The sequence below is a fragment of the Camponotus floridanus genome, unplaced genomic scaffold, assembly GCF_003227725.1.
Source record: "Camponotus floridanus strain SB8 unplaced genomic scaffold, Cflo_v7.5 scaffold15, whole genome shotgun sequence".
NCBI lineage: Eukaryota > Metazoa > Arthropoda > Insecta > Hymenoptera > Formicidae > Camponotus > Camponotus floridanus.
The window spans coordinates 1,926,753-1,941,124 of NW_020229270.1; the positions used below are offsets into that span (position 1 = coordinate 1,926,753).

Genomic DNA, 14,372 nt, shown 5'->3' on the forward strand with positions numbered 1-14,372 from the left:
CGCCTCTCTCGTCCTTCGATCTCTCGATTTTGCTTCTGTCTCTATCTCTCCTTCGCTCTTTCCCTGCCATTTCTCTCGTTCTCTCCGCATGCCGATCTCCTCTTTCTCTCCCTTCCTCTTTCTATCTAGTTACCCTGTGGAGCGTGCACGATATCCATTTCGTGCGGATATCCCGTGGCGGATTCCAGGCACGAAAGCCGCCACTATCCCGCGGGAGTACGTCGGGCAAACGCGAAACGTCAAACGGGTTCGCTCACTCTCTCTCTCTTTCTCTCTCTCTCTCTCTTCCTCTTTCTCTCTTCCCCTCTTCTTCTGCACCTGCCTATTCGATATCTCTGCTTTTCCTTCTATCTATCTCTCTCTTCCTCTAGATCTATCTGTATCTCATTCTCTCTAACTACTTATTCATCGCATTCGCTCTGCCTTTCTCGCGATTTCTCTCTTTCTCTCTCCTCTCTCCCTCTCATCTCTCTCGTAGCCTGCCTATCCACCAAAAGGTGGTAGTGCTGGGGATGAGACTGATCCCACGAGAATATCAGGAGCCATCGAAGCGAACCGAGGTCGGATGAGCAATGCCGCTCTCTCGTTGCTGTTGGTGCGGGTGCTACTGCTGGAATCGATTTTTTTCTGGCCCTGTCTAGGGACCCTAGGGCGCGATCGCGCCTATTTGCGATCAGGAACGAAATAAATGCGATAACTCATGAAATTTTACGTGACAATGTTCTTCGATTCAATGGCTCTTCTATGTGTTAATATATGTGCATATTTAATTTGAAAGCAGTTAAAAACATTGTAAAATTAAATACGCTTGATTAAACGGCCAACGTCCACTGTTATTCGATATATATAGTCGTTCCATTAAGCGCCTCGTAAAAGTATTATTTACATATGAGCAAATTAAATTGGTTAAATTTCATAAGCGTTTCTCCAATCTGAGAACGTATTAATTTAATTAGTTTTAAAACAGCATCAAGAAATTATGGGCCGCGCTTGAAAAAGTCTTATTTCCGACAATTTCGAGGATGAAAGAAGATTAAAGAGGAATAAAATGATTGCTAAATGTATAATAGAGTGGTAAAAAATTCATTAATATGATCGTTTCCAGGCAGAATAGGGTGATACAGCTCAAATTTTGTCGACCGGCGATAAGGTAGTTCTGGTTTGTATGTACGATTTTCCGCGGAATATAACGAGAATGATAGAAGGAAGGGAGAAAGAGAGATCCGTGTTCAACAACGGTAATTTCGAGAAAATAGGCGTTCAGGGATGGCCGATATTGAGATTAATGATTAATAGAGTGGCATTCGGGTTTCCAGTGTCGTTTAATCGCGTGCAATTCCCATCGGTGATGATGGCGCATTTACAAAAAGCTCGTCGGGTACAAATCTGATTTTACAACCGACACCTTATAGGCATATTTAACCAGACATCATTGATCGTAACATTAACGCGATGAATATTCTAGCGGCGCAGTGACATCAATGCTTAATCGTGTATAGTGCGGTCGGACATTTCGACTCGTTTAAAATCCAATATATTGATGCAGGAAACTAATTACGCGCGTTATGTAAATCCCAAATCAAATAAAGTTTGCCTGCGAACTTTATTTGGTACTGATCAATTTATTTAAAAATTCTTTGTTAAAAGACACATTTCTTGGTTTGGTTATCATAAAGATGTCACCCTTCCAATTGGCTATTGACAAATTTAGCAAATGAAACCCGCGTTAGTTCGCGGATTACTTGCATATCGATCAGCTCATTGATTGAAAGAGAGCGGTCACGTGCAGCCAGAAATTACGGACCCTAAATTCGACGTAATGAAGTTACAGAGTCATGTGTTGTTAGGGATGAGAGTCGGGGATGCGTGCGAGCGGCTGATCCTGCTAATTTTATTCTCAGGGATGATCGGCAGTCGATTTTTCCAAGCCCTATGCTGCCAGATGGTAAAATAAATTAACTGGTCGAATTACGGATTGGCGTCCATCGATCACGGTGCAGCGACCACGTTTTCACTTCCGGCTTAATTGTAGCTACCCGCCCTCCGAATTCTGATCCGTCATCGTGATCCCTTCGTTTGAAAAGAGAATGGTTTAATGTCGGATATTTGCGTTGAATTTTCTCATCATTATCTTTTAATTATCTTTCTTAGTATTATGTAGAATATAAAGATATATAGAATATAAAGATATAAAGATATATAGAATATAAAGATATATAAAGATATATAGAATATAAAGAGATATTTTTAAAAGCTTGAGATTCTTTAAGATATAATATTTTAAACAAGAAAGAGATTATACAGAATGTGATTTATAGTACAAATATATATCAGTACAACACATTTTATTTTTTCCAGAACAAAAAGATAACTGCATTTTTGTTTTACTATGAAGCCATTAAAGAGTAGTATTTCAAATATTCGATTTTATTTTTGTAACTGTTGTTTTACTGTTTACACGAGAAAATGGTATAAATTCGAGAAATAAAAAGGATAAACAAAAATAAAGATAAATACGCTATGGTTATCAATACGACAGTAGATAGACAGTAGGATAAAATTAAAATAGTATTGAAAGGCGCATGTATATTTGATAAAAACAGAGATAATAAATATACAGAGTGTATCCGAGCGACTGTAACAGTAATTTTTTGAAGAACCTAAGCATTTTAGAGAAAAATATTTTATACAAAAGTTGTAGGGCTTCAAATATATATCCTATTTAATGATCATATCAGTTTGACTTTGAATAGCACTGTAAAGATCATATAAAAAATACTTTGAATTTTTTAAATAGAACCCCCTATTTTTTATTGCATATTCTTGTAGCTTATCTCGAGGGCTTTCCAAAACACTATAATAAAATATTTTTCTCTTAAGTACTTTTCGAGTTATGAGGCTTGAAATCATTTCTTAATTTTACATAAACCATAATAATACGAGTATATCTAGCAGGATATTCATTTTTCAATTATTTTACCTTAATACTTTTATGTACAAAATAATGAGAGGAATCGATTGGTGTAAAGAAAACGCATAGTTGTTTTTGAGAAAAAAATATGTAATTTGCAATTAAAAATTAGGCTAGGCTCCTCAAAAAACTGCTGTTACGGTTGCTCTGATACACCCTGTATACACAGGAAAATGTGGAATTACAATTGGATTATTGAGTTACTGTAGAAATAAAAATAAGAGAAGATTCTATTTATTGCAACGTTTGTTAAGCTAAAATACTATAAGAAAGCATCGATTCCATGCTTTCTTATCACTGTTTGATGTCAGTCTATTTGCTCAATAACAAGGCAGATGAGTATTGATTTATCGCAAAAAGACATGATGTGAGACATCGGATACTGTCATATACAAAAATTGTAATAGCTATCGAACGTTTATAGAAAAAATATATACAATCTATTTATTCTCGGAACTCTTTCTTTCCTTTTTGATGTACGAGCATTGCTTTCTTTCCTTTCTGACATACGTGATATTTATTTTCTTTTTTATTTCCTTTTTCTATCAAATGTAGCATCATTTTCATAATAAGGACATATTTATTTGTCGATTATTTTCTATCGTCGCAATAATTTAACGATTATTTTTTTAAAACGAATTTATTTCTATTGATGAAACGACTCGTATGCATTGAAATACAATAAAATAAACGCGCTTTTTCCCATTTAACACAGCAATGAAAAATACCATACACAATATGAATATAAAGTATAATAAAAAAGTTTTTCGAGATTTGAAACACCATAAAAATAATTAAAATCATTAAAATTCATATATAAAATATAATGTTAAATTTTTACTAGAGAAATACTTTATATGTAAAAGAGCACATTAAAATAGTAAAAACAATACAAAATTGGTTATTATATTATATGTAACGATATGAAACACAAAATATAAACATGAATACATTTTATCGCTATTAATTTATTATATATATTTATAAATTTAACACAAGGAGAATGAAGGGAAGTAATATAAAATTTTATTTGCATCGTACAATTGCATTCATATTGCCTGCAAACTTTTTACTTATTTATTAATGTATCAAAAATGTAATTTTTCTCGCGTTTAACGCGAATCAAATTCACTACTGCAAAACTGGGAGGTCTCTAAGGTCATAGACAAATTATTGCCATCATGTGCTTGACTCGCGCTTTATTTCGCCGATTTTAGTCGCGTTTATTATTAGCGATTAATGGCTTCGCACGAAAATAAATACGAAGCCGTTGCGCACTCTTCGGCAACATTTAATTAGAAAAATCCATTCGATGCGGCGCATACGCCACCGACACCGTGTTACTAACGCCATATAACATTATTGCCGACGAGGGTAAGCGCGCGCGCGTCGGTCGTGCCGGGAATATTACGTCTATATCACCGAGCGGGCCTCGCTACTACGGTTATTGCCGGTGCAGGACTAGCAATAACTTACTGCGCCTCGATGTAGCGCAATAATTTATCGCTAATATTTTCCAACGTGAACCACCCTATTCTCCGGTCGTCCCGCCGTCGCTACACCCCATGTCCGCTTTCTGCCTTCGACGCTTCTCCGCTTCGTCGGGGTCGTCCCTTTTCCTCAGGGACATGATTCACGATTCTGGCGATTCACCGCCAACATTTTATGGAACCTGCTATGGAAGATCGCGGGGGAAGACTGAGAAAGATGCTCTTGCAAATAGTATGACGCGCATTTTATGGTAGCTGATGGATACACGCGCGACGTTGGCAGGGAAACGAAGACGTCTCTGCGGAATTTGACGACTAGCGAGTTACGGCGACAAAAAGGACGAGCGATGTCGATGATGAAGAACAGGGACGTGCTTTCATTCGGATTTGATGAGTATCTCGTGGTTCCCATGGAATTGACGAGCGAGAGCAGAAAGAATGAGAGGAACGAGAGCTGCAACAAACGCCTCGTGGAATTTGACGAATGGCAAGATGAAACGGATGCAATGCTTTGCGGCGATGAGAACGAAAGAAATATGGTAAGAACGAGAGACTTGAGAGTGTTTGTGGGCGAATCTATATAAGAATCTGTATAAAAAACTTGAGTTTTTTGTACATTGCAAGTTCTTAATAATGCAGAAATAAATTTTGTTTAAAATATTTATGATTTTCAGATAAAGCTATGTGTTTATTTAAAAATTTGTTAAATTAAAAATATAATGAAAGTTTATATTTATGTAATATTATATTTATATTTATGTCTTTTTTCTCTCTCATTTTTGGACATTCACTTTTTTATATGTTAAAACAAAAGATGATACATGTATTCCTTTTAACATCTTCTTGTTTATGTTCCTGCTGGGGCTAAAAATTATTACCTTCAGAATTTGAAGTGTCTCACGTAATCCTTGGGGACACTGTACAGAATTTGCGAGCAAGCCATGAGGAAGTAAGGTTCAAGATACGAATTGTTTTCGATGTAAGGCATAGAAAAAGAGCGAAGAGTGAAAACCAAAAAGGAGATGTTCCGCGGAATTATATCCGTTTCGGAAAAGATGAAGAAAGGTGATGTTGTAGAAAAGAGAAAGTGCACGGTAACGTTTTTATAGAATTCGAAAGTGTCGCGCAAGATCGACAATTGCAAGCGCAACGCTCGGAAAGAATCGACGCGAAGAGACTAAGTTCCGCTGAATAGCGCGGGTTACATCGACAATATGGATGAAGAGGAATCGGAAGAAAAAGGTGGTAGTAAAGAGAGAAAAGAGAACAGGAGCGACGCGTGGCACAAAACGGGGAAAGTTTCATCGAACTCGAAGGCTGTGGAGAATCGTAAGAGAACAGAAAGAACGAAGACATACGAGGACAAGAAAAAAACATACGGTGAACAAAGAAGTTTTATGGAATCTGAGAATCCCGGAGACAAGTTGTAGGAGGAGACGAGTGAGAGAGAAAGAGAGCGTCTCTTGCGCGGAGAGGGAAACGAAACCCGATGAAAACCAGGTAACTTGTCCGGTATATTACAGGATAACTTATGAGCGGTCGAAATGCGTCGAGCGGACAAGTTTTATAAACTCAAAGTCTGGAAAGCAGATTGGAAAAGTGTCAAAATGATAGTATAGAAATGAATACTCTTGTCTTCTCGGAGTCAGAATTAGAATTACACGTAATATCATCTCATTATTATTATATTTATTTGTTAAGTGTTTTCAAGAATTTTTATTACCTATGAATTAGTAGCAAGAATTACGATTTGATATCTTAAATAATTTAATCCTCAATATATTAGATAATACAAGAGAATAGAAAATTGACATTTATTTTTGACATTCTCTACAAATTGATTTGTATTTATCTATTACTATCGGACATTGTCGTTTCGATTTCATCGAAATTCGTGTCACTAACATTTTTCAAAAATGATATCAGCGCGATGTGTATTCAGCTGACGCCGTACATTTGACGGCATACGAGGCGTATATCTTGCAGCGAGAAATGAAAGAACGCAAAAAAAAGAAAGTGGGAAAAACGAGAAGCGCGATCGACGATGTGGAAGGAAAGGACGGAAAACGTGTCGCTGGAGATGAGTAGAGGACGATAGATCGTCCGATCATCGTGCGTTCGATCTGCAGCGGCGAAATTTCATAATCTCCGACACGCGCGTGTCGTCTCCGTCGAGCAAGGGATTGAAAAACGAAGGACGACCCAATACGTGTTCAGAACGTACGGGACAGGGTAGATCGATGTCGTGCATCTCGCGGAAAGACCCTTCCTTTCTCGTCTACCTTCATACTCTCTGCCGCGGAAATCTATCATTCTCATTTTCGGTATGGTCGAACTTTTAAAGTCGAGCGAACGAGATTTTACTCACGATCCCATTTTTGTGGACTTTTAATCGAGTTTGGAGCTTACGCGCCGCTGTGTCTTGTTAAAGGGCGACTAAATATAGCAAGTTTCTCGAGGGAAGCGCACGGCGGAAAAGGATAAAAGTGCTCATCCGCGCGAAGAGAGATCATAACCATTCCACTTAGAAAACTCGTCTTCATCCTCGTCAGCTCCTTTCCGAATCACCCTCGAGTAATATTCGATACTCAATCTTATCCCCGATTGTCCTTGATTCTGTCTGATTGGACGCGCATGCATATTCCTTCATTTAATCAGGATATTACAATTTTTTAGCAAGATCAGTTACATAATTTAATATAAAATAAATTAGATTCAAAAAGTAAATAAAATTGAACTATATTACACTATTGACATAATATTAGAAAATTGGATTATATTATATTATTGACGTACTATTGAAATAATGACATATTAAAATTAATGGATGGTAACAATTCTACGTAACAATAATAATTAGTATTTAGTTGAGAGCAATAATTAAATAAATTAGATATAATTTAGAAATGTATAGCTCAAATTTCTCCATTCTCTCAAAGCATCTCGATTATATTGAGCAATGATGTGTAATAAGAAAATGGATCTTTATCTTTATTTTTACCATTTGATAATCATTCGAAATATTCTTTGTGCGCTGCCGCTTTTGCTGTGGTTTCTCTGTACGCGAATTCTTCTCTTAGAAGGTCTACGGGGTGTCTCGCTACTTTGAGAAAAAGAGGAGTTACTAAGAAAGGGTAAAAGAGGCAGGAAGGATACGGTAGGGAGGAGTTGAGGATATTACGTATCCGCTCGTATCTTTCAGCTCGATTTCTTCCGATATTCCTCTGTCTCGTGGAGGCCGCTCGGCCTCTGAATGGGTATGAAAATTATTACACCCGCAGGGCAGGCGCATTTTCCGTCGGCGATTATTTATCGACACCCGTTAGATAAAGTACTGGTCTTCGGAATTCAATGGAAATCCGAATCATTTCGCTGAAAACGCGGCCAACGTAACAACGTATGCATATTAGGAGTCGATATTTTAAAATCAATGTTTCTGCGACTAAAAAGAGCAGTTATTATCGATTTTATTTATTGTTAAAAATTTAGGGAGGAATATTTCTTTTAAAAATTTTGAGACATTTTGTTCCTACAGTGATAAAAATCTTTTCTCCCTTAAAAAAGTAAAAAGTCTACAATATTACATCTTGATTTTAAAATTAATTTTTTTTATATATTATATTTGTTTCAACAAATCATTAAAAAATTAATAAATAATATGATTATGATATGAAATGATAAGTATCTTGGTCGATAATTTTTTAAACTTGATTTTTATTATATGATAATATTTATTTGTATTTGCATATACACACACAAAATATGAAATATAAATTGCTACTATACTGTACGTTCAAATCGTCGGTCGCTGTCGAATGAATTTCTCTTGACCGGATTTACGTTTTAAAGTTTAAAGCTGAACTTGAAGTTGATTTTAGTATTGAAACGCGAATACCTATCTATCAAATTAAAATTTAACTGATTTTTCAATTTGAAATATCAAACGAATTGATGTAGTTGGATTGTCGTAGTTTGGATTAACTTTGAATATCCTGCAATTTCGAGAATAGTATAAAGAAGTAATAACGAATTTATTGAACATTAAATATAAATGTTAAAGAATTTCTTAAAGAACTTCAGTTAATTTCTCAGAGTACAAGAATCTCATATATAGAATTTCTATAGAATATTAATGAATATCAGTACATATTTAAAATATTAATAAGTATCTCTGTTCGTATTATTATTTTTATCAATATTATCTTCGACTAATATTATTTACAAAATTAGATACAGGATAATCATTTTTAATACAATCATAGTAATCATGTACAAGCTCATTTATATGATAGAAATTTTTGATTGAATAAACATTATATATAATAATAAATAAGCAATATATGCTATATCGATATATAGGAGGCTCTTGACTTTAATGCAAGTTCTTTATTACCTAACCGGATGTTTGCACAAGTCGGAAGCGATACTATCCATGACGTCGAAGTAGAACAAAGTGTAAGGGTGAAACATAAAATTGAGTTAAGTTAGTGTATAAGTTATGGATATTGGAAGAAAAATATACGTACTATATTGCTCCCTTTTTAAAATCTTCTTATATTAATAGCGTGCTTAAAAAAGTGACTGGTATTTACGAGATTAATATAACATTTTACTGGGACATTGGGGATAATTCTGTTGGTACTCATCATAAACTTACAAATTTTAAGTACTCGCTGATCAGCATGAAAATTTTAAGTATGACAAAAAAGAAGTAACAACCATCTGTAGTAAATCGAGTTCTTCCTTGATAGAGAGAATTCAACTTAAAAATATGACGCGCGAATAAAAATCCAATAGTATGTAAGAACAAGCGCGTTTCTTGATTACCACGATGGAAATGGAAATCTGGATTTCCTCAGAATGCCGGTAGAATTAGTAACGATCGCATTGGCGATAACGTCGCCACCGTTGGAGGAGAGGAATTTTAATATTACGGCTGTCAAATATCCGCGATAGTGTACGCTTAATTTATCTTGGCACGCGCTGAAAAAAAACACTGCGATTATTTCAATTTGTTCTTTTAATAAGGAATCCGAATAAAAATGCATATTAAATATAGCTGTGAATGGAATTTGATCGTATCCGTGAATATCGTTAATAAGAATAGCAATGCAAATAAACGAGGAAGTCTTACTTGTCATTTCAGTTTACGTAAACTTCGCTTTCCGATGATTTTTAATTCAAAAGTTAAATATTAAAAAGACGATAAATAAGATTGCATTTCTTGAAATTTTTCTATTAAGAAAACATTAATAATAATAAACATTAATATTTCTGTAAACATTGAGTCTGTAAAATTATCAAAGAAACTATTAACAAAATTTAATAAGATTGATACGTCTCGTATAGTATAGTAAGTAAACCTGGCAAAGCGATTCTTTGTCGGACTCTTCGAAAAGTTTTCACCGATCACCCCGGTAGCAACCGGAAATAGGTTCTCGTGCCAAACTAATGGCTTAATGTAATTATTTACTATAGCGTACGCTTGTTATAAATAAACTAGTAGAGTCGTTTTTGGACGACGCGCTAAGCTAGTCGTAGCAGCTGAAGCTCTCGCAGTTGCTCGTTGTCGAGGACTTCGTGAGTTTAAGGACGAGACAACAGAGCGCACGAGTGCGCGCGCTAATGTCCCAAGTGCAGTTATCTAAGAGTGACTTTTAGGAGAATCGGTGTCTCAAAACTATCTCACGAACATCCGTTAGGCGGAGATGCTTGAACGTAGATAGAGGAAAAGGAGATGAGGGAGAGGGGAACGAACACGAAAGTGATGTCAATGCAAGTGCGCGCGCGCGAAGAAGGCGCCAATGAATTTTCTAGGAGATTAAATGCAAGAGGAATCGCTTGCGAAATATGCATTGGCAAATGTTAAGGTTCGAAACGCAAAGAAAAACAAGGTCATTTGAAATTAACAATTTCATTTATTCAATAATATTTATCTATCCCATTATTACGTGAATATCATCGATGATACTGTTTCAAAATAAGAGAATCATATCACATTTATGCGATTAATATATATTTTAATCTCGATTTCCAACCAAATAATATTTTACAACGATGTTAAATCTCGATCTCGATAATAAATATTTTTATTTTAAATTTAACATTAAATATTACGTGAATAATACATGAAATCTGATGATGCATGATATTTGGTACGTGACAAAATAACTGCTTACATAGAGATAATTCAATATCCGCTATAAAATAAGTAAGTTTGCCATATAAATCTTTTTAATATTGCGCACGTAACGACGATAAAAATTTCATTCTCGAGAATCGAAGTATCGCGAGGTGCAGTAAGATGAATCGCGCAATGCGAAAGTATTCTTCGAGAGTCGCCACATCTTTATTTCCGATCGGCAGACGAAAGGATTATCTGGGAATTGATGGATCACCCGTTAGCGGGCGCATCCGCTGGCTGCAAATAGTCGCTTGTGGCCTCCGGAGGTAGGTCGGGAGTTGGAGGGTCGGTAACGCGGGCGGGACGGGCTATAAGGTGGTGCCTTCAGCCACGAAGAAGCGCAGTGAAGCGAACACGTGATAAGGGCCGTCCCCGACACCGCAGTTCTAACGCCGCTGGAGTAGTGTGGTCCTGAGGTGGTCGCAGGGGTTGGAAACGTCGAAGATGGGACCTTGGGTGCGAAGGGGGTAGCCGCAATTTATTCCAATATTTAGAACGAGAGTCGAAAGAATTAGCTCTCCGATGGATCCTGGCCTTTCCCAACGGTCGCACTTTTCACCCTCGCCATTTTCTTTCTTTCTCTCGCTTTCTCCTTTTCCTTCTTTCTTTTACCGTTTCCGCCCTTCTTGTCGGTCTATCGGACTTTCAACGAGTCGTTTATACCACTGCTTTACCCCTTTCAGGTCGGTGTTCATTGTGAAGTCGTTTGGGGTGAGGCTCGCCGCAGAAGGACACCGGACTTTCAGCCTTTACTACTGCAGCTGGAAGTTTTCAAAGTCGCCGAGGGAATTCTGTGAGTCAAATTACGGAAAGGGGAGTGAAGCGAGGGAGAGGGAAACAGATACCTCGCGGATATTTCAGGGGGAAATGTTTCGAATGCTATTTGCTGAAGGATCTGCTCGTTCGCGCGTAAGTAGCAATTCTCAAGCTTACGCAAAGCTCGGATAGTTTGTACATCGATCTCCGACGAGGAAAGATTTCTTTTTACGTATTTCGGATTTGCATATTGCAACACAAACGTTTACGGAACAAAATTTCTTTACTTTGTCATTCTCTCTCTTTCTTGATATTTATTTAGTATCCAATACGCGTGAAAGTATACAACGAAAATAATATTTTTATATTCGGTGAGAAAGTTAATTATATATATATATATATATATATATATATATATATATATTTAATTTACTTTTTAAATATATATATATATATTTAAAAAGTAAATTAAAAAATAAATTTGAAAATATGTTTTAAAAATAATCACTCTTATTGACTTAAATTTTGTTGATTTAAATTTTATTAATATTTAGCTATTTTATATATTTATCTGCGTGAAAACTTGCCGTTTTTCTCTTGTCGATCGGATTTCATTATCGCATAATTTCATGCGGAGAATTTGAGCGTGAAATAGTATTCGCCAAAGTTATCATGTGCGGAGGAGTAACGAGTTCCTTGGCTGATTTATCCCGAGAAACGACCTTTTGAAGCCGGACCTTGAGATACTCCGTCGCAAAACTTAGCGCGTCCGCGAAATTATTATACCTTCCTGCGAAAAGAACGAAGAAACTTACGAGAAAAAGTTTCCCGTCTTGAAAAACTCTTTAAAAGCAGCTACAGCTAGCAAATCGGCATTTCACATCAGTAGTCATCATGCAGCAGTTATTCGACTACTGTGAAAGAAAAAAGCACTTTCATTTTATCACGAGAAGATATAAAACTAAATATTTGGCAGTAAAATTAAATAATAGTACATTATTAAAATAACATAATAAAATAACGTAATTGCATATGTAAGTATGCAAATTATATTATAATATAATTATAATTTATGTTACGTACTAATATGATATAATTATAATTTATGAGTAATATAATTATAATTTATATTACTTTATATTAGATTATAATAGATTTTTAGTTTAATTGCATATCTTTTTATTTTTTGTATAGCTGCAAAAATATAAGAGTACAGACAATATACATTGAAAGAGAATATTGTTGAAATATTCTGAAAGAGGAATATTAAATTTTCCCTTAATTACTGATAGTTTATAAGAGATACTATAATCTCGTTACTAATATACCTCCCAGATATAATTAAGAAGATTGAAAATAAGATGAAGATATCATTATTGAACTTCGTCACAAAAGGAAACGTACACTGCAGGCTGAGATTCTCAACGTTCAAGTGATGTAACCTCGAGATTTAAATTTATCGTCAGTCTCCGAGAAATCCTTTCTGAGCTCCTTCTGATTTTGACAAGCTTTCGTCAAGGTTAATTCTATTCGCGTACTTCTCTCGGTGTACTGCCTCGCCGATTCCGCGAAGCTTTTTTGAAAATTACGATTTTATGCGAGCTCCCCGATTGCGTCATCCGTCGTGAAATCCTTTTATGCTCCTCAAATCTCCGCCTGGGGCTTTCTGTCGCGAGGAAGCTCGCTGAAATATCTTTTCATGGTCACCGTCATTTCGCCGTCTTCAACTGCTTCGAGGTTTTCCCACGCTATCATTTAATTCTCTCTGTGCGCGCACTCGCCTCTTTTCCGCCTAATAAACGCCGTCAGCTTCTTGACAGATTCCCGTAACTAGTGACTGCAATCCGACTTCATCTCAATCTTGCTTTTTAAACTTTCGCAATTTTCCCGATTCTTTCCCCTACGACCCGCGCGTTCAAGGTTTTCTCTCTGCGACAAACGCTTACCATTTCAAGGTTGATTATATTTTCAGCATGGCGCTAGAGACGACAATGATTCTTCAAATATACATAGGAACGCTATGCCATATCTTCGCTCCAGTAAGTCTGTTTCTGAACTAGGACGAAGGTCCACATTGTAGATTGCAATTGAGGTTTGCGGCGGGAATATATCTTGTATCAAGTTCACTCCATTTAGCATTCCAAGATAGTGCCCGAGTATAAATTGTAGTACAAGAAATTAGCACTCTACGATTAATTTTATGATAAAATAATTCCTATTCGTTATATAAATTTTATTTTCATTAGAAATGATTAAATTATGAAATATAGGGCAAATTTATGAAAACCCCTAATTACATATCGAAAAAAAACATTTAATTATGTTATGAAAAAAAATTGCAACTAATTAAAAAATAATTAAGGATTTTTTAAATATTTTAATATTTAATTTTTAGATGTGTGTAAATATTTATTTTCGTAATTATCTCGTAAATGTGCCTTGAATTGCGAGCGTGTAATTTTCAATGATACGCCGTATGTTCAGAAAGTTCGCAAAAGCGAGAGAATGATCCGCATTCTAATGTCACACTTGTCGTGGACACTTGATAATGTTACCTACAGTTCCCTAGGTAACATAAATTATAAGTTTTGCTCTGGAGACAGACGAACGACTCGAATTTACTTGTTCGATATCGCACTTGAATATAATTGGTTTTGCTCACGTGTGACTGCGTTCTTGCTCGTGTGCATTAATAGCTCGCGGATTTAAATGTCGCTGTTTGAACCGGATGGCGGAAAAAGTGCGGAAAGCTCTGATATCCATAAATTACATGCATAAGTTCGTTAGACAAGCTTAAACCCTTGTAAAAAACCGTCCAACGAAACCTAAACTCGTTCTAAAAAAGCTCACGTTAAAAGCATAGTTGGTTGCACGGATTTCATACGACATCACTTTTCGCGGGAATTTAATATAATTCTAAATTGTTTAATTAATTCTGACGGTGGAATCTGGAAAAGTTGAAATAAAATGC

General features: G+C 35.8%; 1 long non-coding RNA gene across 3 annotated transcripts in view; it reads left to right on the plus strand.

Annotated features, from left to right (window-relative positions):
* LOC105256538 overlaps window positions 1-14,372 on the plus strand; it is a 95,330-nt gene that overhangs the window by 22,576 nt on the left and 58,382 nt on the right. For 2 of the 3 annotated variants that reach the window (XR_003122480.1, XR_003122481.1), the window contains exon 2: window positions 11,329-11,554. This is a non-coding gene — a long non-coding RNA (uncharacterized LOC105256538). Of the gene's footprint in view, window positions 1-10,016; window positions 10,332-11,328; window positions 11,555-14,372 lie in introns of those variants that run through there. The other variant, XR_003122482.1, reaches the window with a different exon arrangement.